Source organism: Pseudorca crassidens, chromosome 5 (assembly GCF_039906515.1).
Source record: "Pseudorca crassidens isolate mPseCra1 chromosome 5, mPseCra1.hap1, whole genome shotgun sequence".
NCBI lineage: Eukaryota > Metazoa > Chordata > Mammalia > Artiodactyla > Delphinidae > Pseudorca > Pseudorca crassidens.
Window position 1 is genome coordinate 51,578,053 of NC_090300.1, and position 21,344 is coordinate 51,599,396.

At 38.3% G+C, this 21,344-nt stretch overlaps 1 long non-coding RNA gene across 2 annotated transcripts in view; it reads right to left on the reverse strand.

Moving 5' to 3' along the window:
• The window catches only part of LOC137224883 (uncharacterized), a 166,203-nt gene extending 150,826 nt beyond the window's left edge, over nucleotides 1-15,377 (reverse strand). The window contains exon 1 of one of the 2 annotated variants that reach the window (XR_010943550.1): nucleotides 14,928-15,377. This is a non-coding gene — a long non-coding RNA (uncharacterized lncRNA). The remainder of the gene's footprint in view (nucleotides 1-14,927) is intronic. The other variant, XR_010943549.1, reaches the window with a different exon arrangement.
• Nucleotides 15,378-21,344: the final 5,967 nt, after the last annotated feature.

The window sequence follows — 21,344 nt, forward strand, 5'->3', positions numbered from 1 at the left end:
AAGACAACCCTCAGAATGGGAGAAAATATTTGCAAACGAAGCAACTGACAAAGGATTAATCTCCAAAATATACAAGCAGCTCATGCAGCTCAATATCAAAAAAACAAACAACCCAATCCAAAAATGGGCAGAAGACCTAAATAGACATTTCTCCAAAGAAGATATACAGATTGCCAACAAACACATGAACAAATGCTCAACATCACTAACCATTAGAGAAATGCAAATCAAAACTACAATGAGGTATCAACTCACACCAGTCAGAATGGCCATCATCAAAAAATCTAGAAACAATAAATGCTGGAGAGGGTGTGGAGAGAAGGGAACACTCTTGCACTGTTGGTGGGAATGTAAATTGATATAGCCATTTTGGAGAACAGTATGGAGGTTCCTTAAAATCTAAAAATAGAACTACCATATGACCCAGCAATCCCACTACTGGGCATATACTCTGAGAAAACCATAATTCAAAAAGAGTCATGTACCACAATGTTCATTGCAGCTCTATTTACAATAGCCAGGACATGGAAGCAACGTAGGTGTCCATTATAGGATGAATGGATAAAGAAGATGTGGCACATATAAACAATGGAATATTACTCAGCTGTAAAAAGAAAGGAAATTGAGTTATTTGTAGTGAGGTGGATGGACCTAGAGTCTGTCATACAGAGTGAGGTAAGTCAGAAAGAGAAAAACAAATACCGTATGCTAACACATATATATGGAATCTAAGAAGAAAAACTGTTCTGATGAACCTAGGGGCAGGACAGGAATAAAGACGCAGACATAGAGAATGGACTTGAGGACACGGGGAGGGGGAAGAGTAAGCTGGGATGAAGTGAGAGAGTAACACTGACATTTATACACTACCAAATGTAAAATAGCTAGTGGGAAGCAGCTGCATAGCACAGGGAGATCAGCTCGGTGCTTTGTGACCACCTAGAGGGGTGGGATAAGGAGGGTGGGAGGGAGACGCAAGAGGGAGGAGATATGCGGATATATGTTTGCATATAGCTGATTCACTTTGTTATACAGCAGAAACTAACACAACATTGAAAAGCAATTATACTCCAATAATGATGTTAAAAAAAAAAAGTCTAGTTTGAAGATTTCCTATACATTTCCAGTTGGCATATCAATTAGTACCACCTCTGTGGGAGATAATTTAGCAATATTTACCAAATTTTAAAAACACATGGCCTTGAATGGCAATTCTCCCTTTAGGAATTTATACTACAGATACATGAGTTTTTAATGAAATTATTCATTATGGGATTGCTTGTAACAGTGAAAATTTGGAAACCACCTAAATGACTATCAATATGACACTGGTTAAATAAAAATTATGGTAAATCATGAATGGAATATAATGAGAGTATGAAAAGTAATGATGTGGCTTTTCATGTACTGATGTGTAAAATCTCCATGATATATCTAGAGGGTTACACCAAAACCAATAACACTGACTGACTGTGCAGAGAGGAAGTGGGGGAATAAAGTTCAGAAGAGGGAGGAAAAATTTTCACCAGATATTCTTTTATACTTCTTGACTTTTGAACCATGTGACTGTAAAACCTACAAATACATTTTTTATATTCAAAAACATTCGTTTAGTTTTTTTAAATAAACCTTTTTTTCTAAAAAAAGTGTATATAAATATTATATAATTTTATTTAAAAATTGCTCCAAGTTGAGCAATTATTTTGGAGTATCTACCTTCCCCTGAAGCTACGATTGCTTCGGTTTTAATGAGAGAAGAGCCTCAGGGCAAAGAGAAGCAATTATTAATTCCTCAGAATAAGCACTTACTGGTACCAGTTTAATGTTTTTAAAAATGCCATCTCTTTTCATATGGTGAATAGTTGGGATTTGCATCACTCTTTACTCAGATCTTTGTGTGTTAAGTGTTTCTCCTTAGTTCATCTCAATATTTACATTAAAACTCTTTCTAAACCTGTCATTCTACAGTTTTTGTAGATTCCACAAATTATATCACTTACATATTAAATGACAGCCACAAGGCAATCTTTTGGTGGTTTTCAGACAATTAATAGCAGCTCTCAGTTTTATAGAGTGTTTAGCATGTACCAAGCAGGCTCTAGACCTTTTGCTATATTTGTTTGTTTAATCATTACTATAACCATATTAAGCAAGTACTGTTATTAACTTTTTCCAGATGAGGAAACTGAAGCACAGAGATGTTCACCAAGGTCCCCAAAGTAAGAAGTGATGGAAGGAGGATTCAAACCCTAGATCCTGCTCCAATAATGATGATGGTTATGACAACTAATACCTACGGAGCACTAACTATGTATCAGGCACTGTCCTAAAATTTTTTCCATGGATTAATGATGTTTTGAGGAATTAACCAATTTAATCCTTACACCAGTTCTATGGGTGGGTACTGTTATCCTCCCATTAGATATGATGGCATTGTCTTAGTCAGTTCTGGCTTCTATAACAAAACCATAGACTGGGTAGCGTAAACAGCCAATATTTATGTCTTTGAGTTCTAGAGGCTGGGAAGTCCAAGATCAAGGTGGAGGCAAATTTGGTGTCTAGCGAGAGCCTGCTTCTTGGTTCACAGATGGAGGTCTTTTCATTGTGTCCTTACATGGTGGGGGGGGGGGCAGGGCATAAACATTCAGTCCATAGCAGGTATCAAGGCACAGAAATTTATCACATCCTTAACCACTATGATATAGTGTTTCATCACAACCAAATCCATGAAGCAAATAAGTTTATCTCCATCTTTCAGTGAAATTTCCTAGTTCGCATGTAGTAATGAGTAATGAAGACAGGGTTTGAACCCAGCCCTGTCAGCCTTCTATAATCCGGGCTCTTCCCATGACACCACTGTGCCCTCCCTAAAGAAAGGTCTGTGGAGCACACAGCAGACCAATGGGGGTCTTGCACCAACCAGCTGTTTGTTTTTTCCACGCTGTCTAACCTCTCTTAGCTTTAATGGGCACAGTTTTGAAAGGAGCGAGGAGAACCAGAAGGTCTCTACAAACACTGACAACCCCAGAAGTTTTGCCACCTGACTTTCCCACTCCATCTGTTCTCTAAGTTTAGAAATTCTATACAAAAACCATCTCCATTAACTTCATACTCTGACACTACGAGACTCGGGGAAAATGAATTCTGAGCATTTAAGAGGAAAGTTTGAAGTTACAGAAGAGAATTAACATTTGGCCCTGGGTTCAAACCCTGATACACCTGTGTATCAGCTGTACCCTACTCAACACCCCTCCACCACCACAGTCCTAGGCCTCTGCTCATGCTGAACCTTCTGCTTCAGGCCTTCTGCCTCCCTTTCTTCTTTGAGGGCCCAAGTCTGTAGGATTCTTCTAGACCCTTTTAATGGTCTCCTCTGTGAATCCTCCCTGTTCTCTCCTCTCTCCATACTGGAAGCAATCTTTCTTGCATCTGGTTTAATTTTCTCTCTAAACACTAATGGAGGTCAAAAGCATAGAGATCACTGCCATTTCATTTATTTTGGGCTACCATTCTAACCCTTTTTCTGGTCAAAAAAAATTTTCATTATCTCAGGTCATTTTGCCTGCTACTCTGGAAGCCCATCTTAATTTTTTACGTGTGAAACCTATAACGAGGTTATTTCCTTAACAAGCAAAATAATCCCACTTCCTCTGACCTTTTCTAAAAGGGCATCTTCCCCCTATTAATATCTTGGTTGTCCTCTGCCTCTCTCCAACTTTTCTCTCTCCCCCTCCCTCTCAAACCCTCTCAATCTCTCTCCCTTTCTTTTTAAATCTGTAAATTCAATTAAATTTAGCAAGTATTTGTTGAAGTCCAGCTAGGTATAGGACTCTATTAGTGGTATTATAAAGATTAAAAAATTTAGAAATCATCTCTCCCCTCGGGGAATTTAACAATCTACTTGGAAAGAAATATGCAAAAACTAATTATGACACAATACAGTCTAAGACATGTTTGGGGAACTGGAGATTAATCTTTCAAAACAAATAATGCAATACACACACAAAAGCCATCTTAAAAACAAGCTAAAGAAATGTATAAAACATTGAAAAATAGTTATTAGTTCTACTAAAAGAGAACTCAAGATACAAATTAGTTATACTTTGAAAGTTCTTCCAACTTTAATAAAACAGAAAACAAGTCCATTGGTATTGTTAGTTCAAAGAACTAATCAGATAAATTTATATCTAAAAGATAAAGTGCCTTTCTTCCATAGTTATTTAAGCAAAAAATTAGTGTAACTTTCATTTATGGCATAAAACTTCTTTTTTTTTTAGGCTGGCCAGGAATGAAGCAGAATTTTAATGGACCGCAAGTGCTCTATGACTAAGTTCATAGTATAATGTTTGCTTCATATGGAAGGGCTTCCAAGGGAACAGTACAGTGAAATGGTGAGAAGGTATTTAGCATCCCAGGGAGTCCAGCAGACATTCTTTACTCTAACAGGCCAAAGACTAGCTTATTATTTCCCCAGGCTTGTATTCTCACATTCTAGAACAGGCAACTTTAAAATCTTTGGAATCTAAACAATGGTAGAGACTTCAGTGACCCATCTTGGCCAGAGGTATGCCCTCATACGTCAGATGAACCCTCACTGAGGCTAGTCTCCTTCCCTGGCAGTGCTAAAGGCAATTTCATTCATTTCTTTGTTTCAGATGAGTTCTTCCATATTTTATAACCACCACCACCACCACAAAAAAACAGGGCTTATACACCTGTTAATATATTAGGTGAATGACATAATCAGTGTATTGATTTACTTTTGTATTGAAGAAATAGAAATAGTCCAAACGACATTGTCTAGCATTTCTAGCAACTCGTATTATAACATTTTTGTTGTTGTTGTTTGTTACCAAGATCAGAACATGTCTCAAACATTAGACAATATGCTTATTGAAATAAATCAAAATAATACAAAAATGTGGTTCAAGCACACACATGTAAACATAAATAATTATACACATATATAAGTGGAGAAAGAAGCATCAGAAGAAGAGAGGTGGTCTTTCCACCCACCCCTTATTTTACAAACAAAATCCTACTATCGTATTGGCTTACATTTTTTTTTCTTAGCATAACCAAAAGCCTACATTTTAAAATATCTCACACATTGCAAAGTTACTTAATACAAAACTTAGTGTGCAACTGCTCTACTGAAAACAATTTTGGAAAATGATTGTCACTATACTGGTGTTATTTACCTGTCATGTCAATAACACACATATTTATAATGTTCCAATTCATCAGCTTGGAAATTCCAAACAGCATTTAAGTGAAACATAGCAGAGCTCTCACATTATTAACAACAACAGAAAACATAAATATAACCCTCTCTTTCATCCAGGGTGTCCTTAGGAAGATTTGCAATGCATTTTATTATTATATTTACACAAACTATGCAAAAGGAAATTTAAAGTAGAATGTAGAGGTTTGATTTATTTCTACTCCTTTTCAACACTGTCTTCCGATGTGGTTTTGAAATAATGAGTAACACTATATTTTAGTCAATAAAACCAATATTCTGTTTTTACAAAATGAATTTTAGAAAATTTAAAAATATTCTAACAACAGAAAAAATAATACAGTGGCTGGGATTCTGTGTGAGTTTCAAAAATTCTGTCAACAGCATAAGTATATTTTAGGACTATGACACAAGAAGAATTTTATTTGGCCTATGAATGTATTTTTATCTCTACATGTCTTATTTTGAGGAACATCAATAGAACAGTTTGCTTTAGCCAGACATTTTTTTAAAGAAAAATAAAGTTTGGGTTTTTCCCTCTTTATAAATGAAAAATACTAGCTGCAGAAATTTCGTATAATACAGAAAAGTAGAAAGAAAAATAATTGCCCATAAAACCACTATTAGTAATATTTTTGGTATAATTCCTTTTGGTTTTTTTAATGAATAATTTTTGGTTTGGTGTTATTTGTCCCCCATGGTTAGAATAATACAATTTGGTATCTTTTTTTTTTTTTTTAGTAGTTTTAAGTACAAGGAGAAGGACATTAGAATGATATTTAAAATCCCATCTCAATAAGTTCTGCCTCTGACTTATTTTTGTCACCTTGACAAATCACTTAATTCTCTAAGCCTCAGTTTCTCATCTATAAAGTGGGGATAATACTGACATTTGTCTATTGTGATCTGACCTGAGTATATGTCCTCACAATTTTCAGGTTCTTTTTGGTGAATATTGGTAATCTACCATAATTAGAACTCCTCGCCAACATTCTGGCTGTCAAAAGATCTGTAGCAATGAGAGCAAAGCTCAGACTAATTTCTGTCAAACATACGAATATTTCACGACGACCAGGAATACCAGTTCTCTGTCTCTTTAGGTAACCTCCCAGCAGTTTTCTTGGAAGTTACACTCCAAGGCAAAGATGTTAACACTATTCTAAGATGAGGATCGACTATCCTTCTAGTGGGAACAGATGATGACATCTAAAACACTACTCCGGAGATGTTAGGCTGCTGGGCTTTCCAGGTTTAATACATCGTTCATGCAAATTTACAGGTGAATATAAAGTATTTCTAACTGATCAACATAGTTGGAACACCACTCATTTCACCCATGAGAAATAAGCACTAATATTCCTTATGTTAACTAATGAACTCCCTAATAAAAAAATCACATAGTGATATCTGAAACCTGGTATAGATAGCCCTGCAGTAGAGATTCCTGGTTAACGCCTTTCAAATATTACCAATCACCTCTGTATTGTGTATTTCCGATCTGAATATTGAATTGTTGACCAAATGTCTTTGGATTAGAAGTAAAAACCAATATACACACTTACAGTCCACTGTCTAGGATAAAGTATTTTAAAGAAACTTATGGACAATTAAAAACTCTCTCATATACTGTCATAAAGATTGAATGAAATCACTTAATAAATACTTACTGAGCTCCTAAAAATGTGCCAGGCACTATTCTCGGCTTTGAGAATATGGAAACAAAGGAGAAAAATTCCACTGTCATGGATACTATATTGACAATTGGTGCCTAGGCATTATGTTATCAATAAACTATCTGTAGAATGAATAAATGATTGATATTTTTGTTCTTTGTTGCTATCATGAATATGTTGATGATGATGATGTTAATAATTTATTATGCACCTACTGTATACATAGTATGACATATGTATATAGATATATAGAGAGAGATTATATTTAGTAAGAATATATATATTTATTTTAACATGAGCATTTTTTCTAAACACTATTTTTAATTACTACGTAGTACCCCGAAGTCTGAAGGTGCAGCAATTTGCTTAACCATTCTCCTATCCTTGACATTTAAGCTGTATTTAATTTTTTATAATAAAACTAGTATTGCTGGACTTCCCTGGTGGCACAGTGGTTAAGAATCCGCCTGCCAATGCAGGGTACATGGGTTCGAGCCCCGGTCTGGGAAGATCACACGTGCCATGGAGCAATTAAGCCTGTGAGCCACAACTACTGAGCCCGTGTGCTGCAACTACTGAAGCCCATGAGCCTAGAGCCCATGCTCCGCAACAAGAGAAGCCATCGCAATGAGAAGCCCGCGCACCGCAACAAAGAGTAGCCCCCGCTCACCACAACTAGAGAAAGCCCGCACGCAGCAACGAAGACCCAACGCAGCCAAAAATAAATAAATACATTTTAAAAACATTTTAAAAAACTAGTATTGTGAGAAACAATAGATTTACTTTTGTTAGATATCCTATGAAAAGCTACTTAATAAAACTACTATAAGTCTTCTTACTCTCAACCATATTTGAATTGACGTACTATTGATGTCTGAGGGCCAAGCAGCTCACCTCTCTGGAAATGTTGTCATGTGTCCATACTAGATTGATATTGCAAATTTTAGTTTGTAAAAGGATAGCTTTGGCAAAGCCATGGTGAGGAGTCACATGCACGGACACTTAGAAAAATTTAAAAAAAAAAATATATATATATATGGTGAGAAACATCTAAGTATAGGATCCTCTTCTGCTGCTCTTCCTCTTCCTACTCATTCTTTTTTTATTTCTAAGTAGTGTTTCCTTAGAGAAGATTCCCGAACCCTAACTATCTTTTCCCACAGATGGTCCCTCTAATACCAAAGAGGCTCTGGGTGGTGCAGCTCCAGCAGCAGACATCCTGTACCACAGCCTGGGTCTGCCGCAGAAACCCTTCCCAGGCCACGTTTCAATCAGTGCTCGCAGCCTTTTCTGTCACTTGGTAAGTGAGTTAGAATCATATTCCAACCTCGGAATATACTGCCTCCAGAAGCTGAAGTGGCTTACCAAGCATCACGGATCCTTCTAAATGGGGAGAGGTGCAACATATAACCATTTGTTCTTTATTTCTGAGAGGATATCGCAACATGCCCCAGGCCACTGGAGTCCTATAACCTACACTGATGAGGACAACACCCTGAACCTTCATAGGGTTTATTTCCTCTCTACCTTCCTTTTGGGTCTATTCTAGTTTGGAAAGGCAGATAATAAGTTTTATTTATTTGAAGATGCGTATATTTTCCATAATTTAATATCTCTAAAATCATCAAGCAGTTTACAGCAGATGTGATAAGAAAGCATTGAAAACAGACTGAAACATGCTAAGAATAATATCCAATTAACCACTGGAGGATTAAAGTCTGAGAATGGGGTCAATTTTGGTTTTTATCTTTCCTGAGAAAGCAAAGTCCTTATATCTCTAATGTGCTAGAAACCGTTTTTCCTCCAGGGGGTAGAGAGCCATTAAACTCTCATTATCATCTTATAAAATTGGGAACACTTGCTAGAATTATACGAGGGGTACTTCCAGCAACAGGGAAATCTGCACTTAAATGATCTTATACCCATAAATGAATGGGACTTACAATAAACCATTTTCCTGAAACAACCATAAAAGACTCTTAGAATCAAAAGTCACCATGATGAAAATGTAAGCAAAATAGGCAGACTGTTCTAATGATCTTTAGGGACAGACCTAATTTCCTCCTGAGGTATTGTAACATTATTAAAACGTTAATGGGATATCAGTCACCCTTAGAAACCTTTAATCCCAAAGATTTGTATTACACAATTAAGGTCCTCAGTAAAGAACTGAACATCATCCATAGGCATTTAAATTGATATAGAAGTGATAATTCCCTCCTTTGGTTTTTACGTAGTTTCTTTTTAAATCTGAATGAGGATGAAGATGCAGAATCCATTGTTTCTAAGAAAACATTTAAATCCATTTCACAAACATGTTTTGTTTCATAAAACGTTTCACAAACAGTGGTCCACCTAGACCCTCAATGTGTTCCAAACATTTTTTGCAAGTGCTATACACTATCTCCTTCCTAAGCAAATATTTATTATCACCCTCAAGGATCTAATATGACATATAATAAGTTGGGTGACCATACATTCATGTTTGCCTGGGACAATATTGGACACTTTAGTCCTGTTCTTCTTTTCATAGCAACTCTAAAAAGCACCTGCAGGAAGTACATGTGGTAGAAGAAAATGAAGACACATTTAAGCACATAGGAGAAGGATGCAGTGAGTAGCCTTTTTCTGGTTGGAGACGTGAAACTGTAGCTCCGTTATTATCTGGCCCACCATCCTCCAGCGACTGGTAGAACCTGGCTTATCGCAGGTTTCCCAGCTCAGCGGCATCTTAACAAATATACAGAGCAGATGACAGCTATAGCAGCAGGTATTGCATGACTTAACCACCTTGATTCACTTCCTCCTTAAATATTGCTGGTCAATGCAAAACAAAATGCACTGCCCAACAGCCAATGGTGGAGTTGCACTCATGCAAGATTTATGGTCACTCAGCCTTCATTTCAGTTCCCCTACTAGTCTTGGCTGGATTTGGGGAAGAAAACATTAAAATCAGGGTAATTCAACTGCTCTGGTTTGGTATGTTTTTGTCTGTGGCAGTAGGTGTTCAAGGAAGTATAGTTGGTCTGAGAAATCGATGGCAGTAGAAGCTTCCTCTTTAGAGACAAGAACCCATGACCAGGGTATGCTCAAGGTGACTGTCCTATTTTGTCTTATTTCCTATTTCAGTGTTTTTTTTTTTTAAAGTGGGGTAAAAAACAGAAAGTCCAGACTTTTATCGTGACCATTGTCAGAAGACCTCACACAGGGAAATAAACCCACATGATATAAAAAAGAAAAACAATACAATTCAAATTCTTCAAAAGTTTTTCCATTTACTGATTTTTCTGATTAACTTTTAACAGGAAACTCAACTCCAGAATAAATTATTATACTACTCAAGCAAAAACCACTCATTACATTGAAATAGACATACGATTCCTGTCAACAAGAAAATCAATAATCTTCACAAATAATTTGTTTATTACTACCAAGTTATCCAGTGTTCTCTGGAAACCATTTTCTGGAAAATATTTGGGGCCCAAAAGGCTTTCCAATACTGTCCCGCATTATTATTATTTTTTGCGGTACGTGGGCCTCTCACTGTTGTGGCCTCTCCCTTTGCGGAGCACAGGCTCCGGAATCGCAGGTTCAGCGGCCATGGCTCACGGGCCCAGGAGCTCTGCGGCATGTGGGATCTTCCCGGACTGGGGCACGAACCCGTGTCCCCTGCATTGGCAGGCAGACTCTCAACCACTGCGCCACCAGGGAAGCCCCTGCATTATTCTTAAATATTTACATGTACTAGTTTTTCTTGTAACAGTAGCTAACACTTATACCAAGCTTCCTGTGTCCAGGCATGGTTCTCAACACTCTTCATGCATCTACTCATTTAATCCTCCTAAAAGTCTTGGGAGGCAGGTACAAGTATTACTGCCTTCATTTACAGATAAGGAAACTGAGATGCAGAGAAGTTGACTCACCTGGCTAGTCAGTAGCAGCCTGTAATGCCCCAACTTACCAAACTGCCCCTCTCTCTTTATAATATAGTATATCTTTATTTAAAAGCTTTTCAAGAAAAGTACTATATCTTTTCTGTTTTCCTTTTGCCAATACCTCATGTCCTTCTTTATGTACTGCAAGCAATCAAGAAGAGATATGATAAATATTTTAATCAATATTAATCATGTCTCAGATAAATGAAAGTGATATTCCATAAAATGGTGCTTTGAGCATAGTAAAAGTTCAATAAATATTTGTTGGCTCTTTCTAATAAAGTATATGGAGACTATGCCAATATTTCCTAAAAATAGTAAGTATTATTACTTCCTCATTCTTTAGTCTGATAAAATTCAATAAAAACTAAGCAACGCACTTCCCCCCCAAAATTACTTAACTGCCACTTCAAGTACATGAGTACCAAAAATATATTCTAAGCCACTTTTCCGTTGCGGAGCACAGGCTCCGGACGCGCAGGCTCAGCGGCCATGGCTCATGGGCCCAGCCGCTCCGTAGCATGTGGGATCCTCCCAGACCAGGCCACGAACCTGTGCCCCCTGCATTGGCAGGCGGACTCTGAACCACTGCGCCACCAGGGAAGCCCTGAGCCACTTTTCTGAACTGTTAATTTTTTCTTTGCAGTTGTTGAGATACTGGGTTGAATAATTGAATCGTGTCCCCCCAAAATTCATATTTACCCAGACCCTCAGAATATGACCTTATTTGGAAATAGTCTTTGCAGATGTAAATAGTTAAGATGAAGTCATACTAGATTAGATTTGTCCTTATAAGAAGGTGGTGTGCCTACACAGAGACAGAGACAATACAAGGAAAACACCATGTAATGACAGAGGTAGATTCTGTAATGATGCACCTACAATGTAAGGAAGGCCAAGGATTGCGGGCCACCACCAGACGCCAGGAGGGAGGGAAGGAACAGATTCTCCCTTAGAACCTCCAGAAGGAACAACCCTTGCAGACACCTTGATTTCAGACTTCTAGTCTCCAGAACTGTGCGAGAATAAATTTCTATTGTTTTAATCCACCCAGTTTGTGGTAATTTGTTATGGCAGCCCGAGGGAACTAAGGTAGACACTAAAGTCAAATTTTAGTATTTATTCATTATTAGATAGAAATTTGCTGTTGCTTCAATTGTTGAGATATCAGCAAGGAAAACTATTTTATAAATATCACTGTTTTTATTCCTGTTGTAAACATACATGGTCTTAATTTATCTAAAATGACCACTTTTTGAAGCAGTATTTAAGTTTTTTAATAAGCTTAATTTCTGCCAGTTAATGATTTGTTGCTATATAGTGATGTGAACTAGTTCTATATTTTTTCCATTAATATTAACAATAGATTGTTTAATTCCTGCCTAACAGATAAAGCTTTGGGCTTCTCATATTTACAATTCATTCGATAGAAACTTTAGTCAAAGGCAAGTCAGACCTACCCCATTTTTTCTTCAAAATAATGACCTTTCCTTCTTGGTTGTTTTTAAAAGATAATACAAGTGCTTTGGAAACAATTTCAAAAGCTACATTTAATCAATTTATTAATTAAATGTTAAATTATTGAATAATGAATTTTGGGCAATTATTTTAAACTAAGTTGACAAAAAAATTGCTCAAGTCAGTTCTGACTACATGAAGCCATTTGTAATTATACAAAACACTTTAACCATTTGTTCTATTTACTTGCACAAGTCCCAGGAATATTTTCAGTTTGAAATAAGGACAAAGAAAAATTATTCATATTTAGATTTTGCTTCTGATACTACTTGGCAAGTGCATTTAAATTCTGAAAATACAACTTAAATATACTTTAATATAATGACAATGTTAATTGAAACCTAGAACTACTAATTATTTTTCTTATTTTAGCAATTTCTTGGCTCTCTAAGAGCTACCACTTAAGAGGCTGAGTGCCATTTCCAAGCAACAGGGAGAAGAAATACATGATTTTTCAATTGGTATAAAAGTAATATTTACAGCTGAAATTCTTTTCAAATTTTTCATTTGGGACTTAAGCGTGTATGAGTCACTAGAAAAGCTTACTTGCTGTTGGCATCACCTATAGATTTAAAGACATACAGGCACTGTATCCCTGGGGAAATAACTAACACAGAGAAAGTGATGAGAGAAGAGTGTGAGATGCAGGTGACAACTAGTTCTCTAACTATCAAAATATAAATTACAGTTCATTAATTTTTCATATGTAAGGTAAAGGAAGTATTAAAGAGGTAGTATTATAACTGAATGATCTCAAATTGTGGGCTGGTGACGTCCCTATGTGCAAAAGTTTTGCTCTCTAAAAATTTCTTCGCAAAAATCTGAATTTCCTTTTTTCCCCCTTCTATTCCTTTATTCCAAAATACCTGGACAAAGCCATGAATGAATAAATTTTAAAAGCAGGCTATACATCAACAAAACTGAATGAAGAACAATTATATACATCAATATGGATGAATGTCAGGTGTATAACATCGAACCAAAAAAGCATGTCAAAAAACTAGGATGTACAATCATTTTAATAAACCTCAAAATAAGTAGAACCAAACAATTACCATTTACAGACTCGTAATTCACAACGATACTGTTTTTAAAAAGGCAAAATAGTGATATATGTTCAAAAAATTGTGGGCTGGGGAATATACAAAAGTAAATGTTGTAGTCCCTCTTAATTCATCAATTCTATATGTGGATGAGCTTGTCGAGTTACCTCTTCATTAAAACAGATTGTATGCTTATATCAGGCTCTCAGATATAAACAAAATTAATGCTATACTGTGAAGTTTTTCTGGAATATATTTACTAATGTCTATGGCCATCTTAAATGGCTATCGAGAGCTCTATATTAAATGAGGAAACTCTCTAGAACATAGACGTTATATAAAAATTAGTACTGATCTCCAGCCATAGGATGTTTGTTTTTCTAAGCTATCTAAAAACAAAGAAGTATAACATTAAGATTCCTTCCAGAAGCCGGTTCCTGGCTTAATGCAAATTTTGTCTTATTTGTTACCCTTATGGTATCAAATTTTTAAAAATAGTACAAAGGTCAAGAAACCATAGGATGTTGGCCAGTGGTCAGCTGGTCCTTCACACTGAATCCTGGCTCACAGAATCTTGCCTTTACCAGGCTACGAGGTAAGAAGAATAGGTGGTGGGATGGCAAGGAAAGGGGCCTCAGCCAAGCTTGCCTCTGAACGGGAAGCAAAGGTCAGTTCAAGAGCTGAAAACAGGGAAATGCCAAAGGATTAAAGCCCACATATGTCCCTGCTGTGCTATGTGCATATGCACAGGTTTTTATTAATTCAGATGTCTGTCCTCAAAATCAGGAATATTTATAGACGTGGAGCCCAAGGAGTAAAAAGCAGAGGAAAGTATAAAAAGCTGAGGAAAGGAATCGGAATCATGGTCTCCATTCCATTAGCTTTGACCTTGCCCATGTGCCTTCCTACAGCTCTGAGACAATGGAAGCCAAGATACTATGAAGAGGCAGAATAGAAGAGGCTCCCAGGGGTTGTTAAAACCCACACCAAAGTAGGGGTGCAGGACAAAATTACTAAGTAATCCATTTAAGAAATCAAGGTCTGCAATCCACTGGGATAAAAGTACCACTCCTAGACTTTGCAAAGGGTCAGAATCTTAGAACGTTAATGCAAATTTTTTAAAAAATTTTTAGTTGTTTTTTTTTTTACTTTACTCACAGCTAAAGGCAAACAAGGCGAGCAGGCTTTAGGCAAATCGATCTGCTCCCTCCTTCCTCCTTCTCCAGCCTCAAGGCAGCCAGCATTCTCTGGCTGTTCACGTAGCAGCATTCCAACCCCAAACCACCAGAATTCAGTGACACACATTTAGTTACCTGAGATTTTGGAGGTGGATAACCAACTTCATCCCGACAGAACCCTGTACTAAACCACTCATTCCTCATTGAGGACTTGAAGGCTTCAAGTCCTCCTGTTCAGTTAAGGACATTTCAAATCTTAGTACGCTAGTTGGCAAAAAAAAAAAAAAAAAAAAGAAGAAAACCAAGGAGGAAAAGGAAAAAGAACAAGTGAGGATTACCTGGTATATAGTTCATTGAAGTTATAGCAACGCTGTGAGATGTTGGACCAGAAAGACTCCGAGAGACCTGGTGAAGGTTTCCAGTGCTTTCAGACACAGATGTCCCTGACCCGGGCTGTCCTGTGGTGTAACCAACCGGCAGAATGCAAAAGTCAAATGTGTACGTTCATGTCAAACTCCAGTGCATTTTCAAAGTGAGAAGCCAAGATTTCATTTTGCAGTCCCCTCGTGCGTGGCCCCAGGCGTAATTTGAAAATGATCGTTTTCAGGTTCAACACTGACGTTTCTTCCCTTTCTAAATGTACGTTATAGCTAATTTTCCTCCCAATTCAGTTTCATTCTTATTAAGCATGGTTTCTGCTCTTTAGCTCCCTTAGTAATTTTGTCTCACTTCAAAGAACCTATTGCTCCGGCTTTTGAAGGAGGTCGTGGGGAGGATGTGATCGCTGTTTGACCCGGAAGCTGGACCCGGAAGTCGGCGGCTCCTCACCCACTCCCCGCCCTTGGAAAGTACCTTCTGCCCAGCTTTCCCACACAAGGAACTGTTTTCCAGGACGCAGCTTTGAGAAAGCAATGTGGTGTTGAGACCATCCGGACTGAAAACGTGACTGAACCCAGTTAAAGCCTCTATATAAACTTTTTTTTTTTTTTTGGCTGTACGCGGGCCTCTCATTTTTGTGGCCTCTCCCGTTGCGGAGCACAGGCTCCGGACGCGCAGGCTCAGCGGCCGTGGCTCACGGGCCCAGCCGCTCCGCGGTATGTGGGATCTTCCCGGACCGGGGCACGAACCCGTGTCCCCTGCATCGGCAGGCGGACTCTCAATCACTGCGCCATCAGGGAAGCCCTGTATAAACTTCTAAGATTTTGGCGGTCCGGTGCCGAGATTGCTCATTTTGCGGCCGCCAGAGACAAGCCTCCAATGTAAGTTTCCTTGGTCATTAAAGCTGCCACTTACCGATCTGGAGTGGCAGTCTCTCCCCGCCCTCTGTGTACAGGGGCCAGTTTCAGATGTTACCCCCAGGGTGGGGTGGGGCGATTCCCAGAATTGTGAACCAACACCTGCTTTTCTCTCAGGATTAGCAATCTTTTTGATAGTTTTTGCAATCTAAATGCCAGTTTAGAGATTTAAATGTATTGACCTACGCTAACTTAGCCGTGAAATTTGCATCAGGGTCACTGTTTTCCTCCAGGACTTGGAGAAGTTTCTGGTCTTGGCCTGAACAGACATTAGGCTGAACAGCACATGCTAGTGAATTAGATCTTCTGCCCAAGGTGTGAATTAAGAGCAGGACTGGCTGCCGGTGAGACAACCGCCATCTACCCACCCCCCAGCCCTTGCCCAAAATAACAGAAGTGAGAGGCTGAACGAAGTAGCTGTGTTGCCTGCCTTGTGATTTATTTCTTAGTATTCACTTGTATTTTGCATGATTTATATTTCTATACATATAGCATATTTTCCCACGTCTATAAAGTTTTAGGAAGTGCCCTGGTGAATATGTGAATAAACTCTGCTTAGTCGGTTAGGTCCCCAGATGCCCTGGGACGCCTTGGGGGTGAGTGAATGGTGAGGAATTCAACCAGAACTGTTTGTGTGGCCATGCCCTTCCACTGAGACTGTTTGCACGCCTTTTTCTTTAGCTAGGATAATCATCTCATTTTCCCTTATATACTGTTGGTTTTCCGTAAGGTAAATTTATAGAAGTGAAATATTCCTGGTTATTTTAACATAAGGATGTGGATGGTACAGATCAACTTAGATCACTGCTCAGTTCTCTTTGGCCAGAACAACTGCTTAATTTATTCTTCTTCCTCCAAGCAGAGTGCCAACCAGAGTGTCTCAAATCATTGGAGATTAAAGAATTCATGCTGGTTTTTAGACCTTTGGATATTTCACATATAAGACTTTCATCATTCATCAAAGGAAAAAGACGATAAATTCAGGTTTAGCCTTCTGGCCTCCAAACTCAGAAATAGTTCAGGGTGTCCATGTCCTGTCTCTTTTTCCGTGAGTCTTAAATGTAGAGGGAGAGAAACTTAAGAGTTGCGTTTGTCAGATGAGGATTCAGTGATCGCAAGCACAGCATGAAGTTTTCTGTTATTATTCCCATTTTGTGAGTGGGCAAATGGAGGCACACAAAGATCTAGAAATTTGTCTAACTTCAGAAAGCTAGAGAATGGTGCAGCCAGTGGTCAAATTCTTATCTGTCTCCTTGCCTGGTGGCAGGAAGAAGCATAGGCACCTGGTTATATTCTCCCAGTGTTTTAACTGTGATTTTCTCACCATTAGTGCATCATGATAGCAAGATACTGAGTCATGACCAACACTGCCATGGAATAAAGTAAGAGAGGCATGAGTTGTTTCTTGAAACTTTTGTTTCATTTATGTAATATAAACACACATATTCATGCATACTGTTTTGTGATAGAGACTGTCTCTATTTCTTCCTACTCAGAAATGAAACTAATTAAACTGCCAAACTACTCTCTTTTGGGGATTCTTTGTTATTCTATAAAGACCGCAGTTTATGGGTTTGAGAAACATTGTTTTGAGGCAAAGCAATTGCATTATGAGTTTTTTTCTCCAAGTGCAGAGATTAATAGAACTATTAACTCATGTAATTCCGCACTGTAATATTCTGAAATTCCCCAGTGTGAATCTGCAAAAGACAGCTCTACCTCACTATTACAGTATTTATAATTTACTTTAAAATACTTCCGCATAGACAATGTGGTGAGTTTATATATGTGGACATGTGCATATGTACGGTGAGGGGAGGTTTGTTAACTTAAGAAATTAACGCTGGTGGTATGCTAACTGTGAATGCTCGTCTCACAGATGGTGGATCCGCCCTTGAAAGAATCTAAGCCAGTGACTTCCAACCCTAGCTGTACATTAGCCTCTGAGACTTTTATAAAGAATTAATAGGTATAATATTTTATTTTTAAAATTATCATACAATAAGATTGACCTTTTCCTTTGTTGTTGTTGTATAGTTCTATGAGTGTTAATACATGTACAGATTTGTACACAACTCTCACAATCAGAACATAGAAGAGTTTCTTCACCCAAAAAACTCCCTTGTGTGTATTACGACCCCTTCAGGGTCCAGTGCCAATCTTGATTTGTTGAGAGGTTTTTAAAAAATACCAATGCCTAGGCTCTGCCCTCAGAGTTTCTGATTAAATTAGAGTGGGGTTGGTATTGGGGTCTTTATTTCAGAGTTTCTTCGGTGGCTCTAATGTGCTTCCAGGGCTGAGAAGCTGGTGCCCTTATCAGCCCACACTCCCGAGGCTGCTATCACAAGATCTTCCACTCACTTCAGCTCAAATCTGCAGTATGTGTTTAGTTGGGATCATGGATATTAAAGACTTTTTTTTTTTCATTGTAGAAATGAATGGTGCTCAAAATATGTGAGTGACCTGGAAGAAGTCTTGCCCAGGCACCTCCCCCCACCCCCCACAGAGAGGACTGGGCACCTGGTGAGCCCATCACCCATTGCAGAAGACCATGGGCCTCGTCAAGGAAGATTGTCAGGTGCAGGATCTGACCAGACGTTTAGCTGAATTCTGTCCCTAGAGTATTATAGGATGTGCATGAGCAAATCCTTTATGCCTCATGGCTGTCTAGAGTGCCTAAAAGGATAGGTATCTGTGACTTCACTGAGACTTCAGAGAAGTTTGATGTCTGTCTCTGCTTACCTCTAATTGTTTGCTTTGCAAATTTGGTCTGAGACTTGATTTCTTTGTAATTTACCATCCGATAGAGAGACGTTGGGGGAAAACGTTACGCTTTCCAACTTCTAACTTTTAAAGCAGTAGTTCTCAGTCTTAGCTGTACATTAGAAATGCCTGGGGAAATTTTAAATCCTGATACCCAGACTACAGCCTACTACAATTATTTCAGAGTCTCTGGGAGTGGGATCCAGGTATCACTATTGATACTTTTGCAATTCCTCAGATATGTAGCTAAGGCTGAGAACCACTGTATTAGAGGCCACTGATATCTGGCAAAAATAATCTAATAATTTTGAACAAATAAATTGGCTTAAATTTATTCACCTCATTAAGTTGAACTCTGTCTTCCCTCACCTGCACATCTGGGCCTGGCTTCCAGCTGAGCAACTGGCTGGATGCTTATTTATACCATGTAGCTGCACATTGCCTTCACCACTGGCCTCTCTGCTTGGAGCCATAAATACCCTTAGAAGATGTATTAGTTGTCTACTATTGTGTAACCATTTACTCCAAAATCTAAAATGATAAACATTTATTATTTTGTAGTTTGTGTGAGCCAGGCATCTAGGAATGACTTATCTGGGTAGTTCTGGCTCAGGGTTTCTAGTGAGGTTACAATCAAGTTGTAATCTGAAGGCTTGACAGGGGCTGGAGGGTCCACTCTAAACTCACTCACGTGGCTGTTGCCAAGAGGCCTCAATTTCTTGCCACATGGGCGTAGGTCTCAACATAAGGCTGTCTGAATACCCTTATGACATGGTAGCCGGCTTCTAAGAGACGGCACAGAGGAAGCTGCATTGTCTTTTTTGACCAAATTTCTGAGTCACACACCATCAACCCCCTTTAATTTTATTTGCTAGAAGCCAGTAACTAAGTCTAGCCCACGATCAAGGGAAGGGAAACTAGACTCCACCTTTTGAAGGAAAACTGTCAGATCTTGTGGACAAATCTTAAAACCACCACAGAAGATAATTGGATAGGGCTAAGGGAATATAAAATGTGCTTACATTGCCTTTATGAAAAAAAAGTCAAATTCCACTAGGATGCATCAACTTAACAGTAATCAGACACCTATAGAATGCAAAAAACTCTCGGAGTTGAGATCACAAATTTCATGATTGTTAATGTATTAATGGGCAGCCACGGCAATTGCTTCCCATACGTAAGTCTTAAGAAGGAGAAAGAACACACCAGACCAAAAGAAGTCATCTCATCTTGCTCAAACCCCGGTTTTACAGTGAATCAGTTCTTTAAGAGACATGTACTTTATGGGGAATGCTATGCATGTTGTTAACAGATAAACAGAAATGACGTTTAATTTCAGGCTCCATTAGTGAGAACAAGGGAATAGTGAGAATGGTGAGAACAAGGTCAGCCAAGATGGTAAAGGACAAAAGTACTTCATTTCCAATCACTTAAAATAGTGTACAAATGCAGCAGCTAGGATAATGTTGAGTGCTTGCCAACTTAAAATAGAAGGGATTATAGGAAAGAACTAGAAAGCCTTGATACCAGAAGATCTCAAAATGCTGTTTTCTATTGAAATAATTGTTTTTACAGCAAGCATTTGGATCATCTAGACTAGATATCTACAGTCTATAGGCTGAATGTGGCCTGCTGTTTATGTAAATGAAGTTTTATTGGAACACAGCCATGCTCATTCCTTTACACATTTACCCTGGCTGTTTTCACAGTACAGCAGCAAAGCTGAGTAGTTGCAAAAGAGGTTCTATGGCCCACAACACCAAAATATTTACTATTTGGCCCTTTACAGAAAAAGTTTGCCAATCTTATAGACTCAAGATGGGGATATATGAGCATTATTAACTTCATTACAGTAATCCCAAAGCTTTTATTATAGATTCTCTGGGCTTAGAGACAGATCTAAGAGAAAAAATGATGATCAAGAGACTGGCAAAAAGCCTGCCATTATTAAAACTTGCTACATTTAGCGCAATATGACTAAAAGTTAATGAGAGTATTTCCTCTCATCCCATAAGTAAAAATGTAATCTGGAAGTAAGTCGGTACTCTTTAGTATGTAATTGATAGAAAAGAACCTTAAACTGGTTTCATGAAAAAGAGGGAGAGACATTTATTGGCAAATAAAATTAAAGGGAGTCAGAACCTGGGAATTTGAACACCATTCTTCTCTTTCTTTATGATTCTGTCTCCCTTTCCCACCTTTCCTGCGCTCCCCCCTACACCCCAATCCTGTTCCTCTTTCTCTGTTAGCTTCAGTTTTTCTGCTGCAACTGAGTTTTCTCCATGTCATAAGGATTGTGACTCCTGGAAGCTCCAAATATATGATTCCTCTCATCACTAGAGCAGCCAAGAGATCATTTCTCTTATCTAACCTCAGTATAGAAATCCCAGAAGATGAGGTACAATGATTGGTTTGGGATCCACTCCAGTGGTTACAGGGTTAAGCCTTTCTACAGATGAAGAACAGAAGAGGAAATGGTGTGAAGACAAAACGACAAGCAATGGATGGACACAGCCTACTCCATAGTACCAACTGGCCCTGCCGTAATAGTGACAAGACCCAAGGAAATTCTAAGAGGATATTCCATCTGTTCATTGGCTTAGGCATGGCTCTTGTAAATCGTAATTACTTAATATATTCTGATTTGAAAACCTCTCTAGGTTTCACAACTCCATTCACTTGTTTCTCAAGAAATTC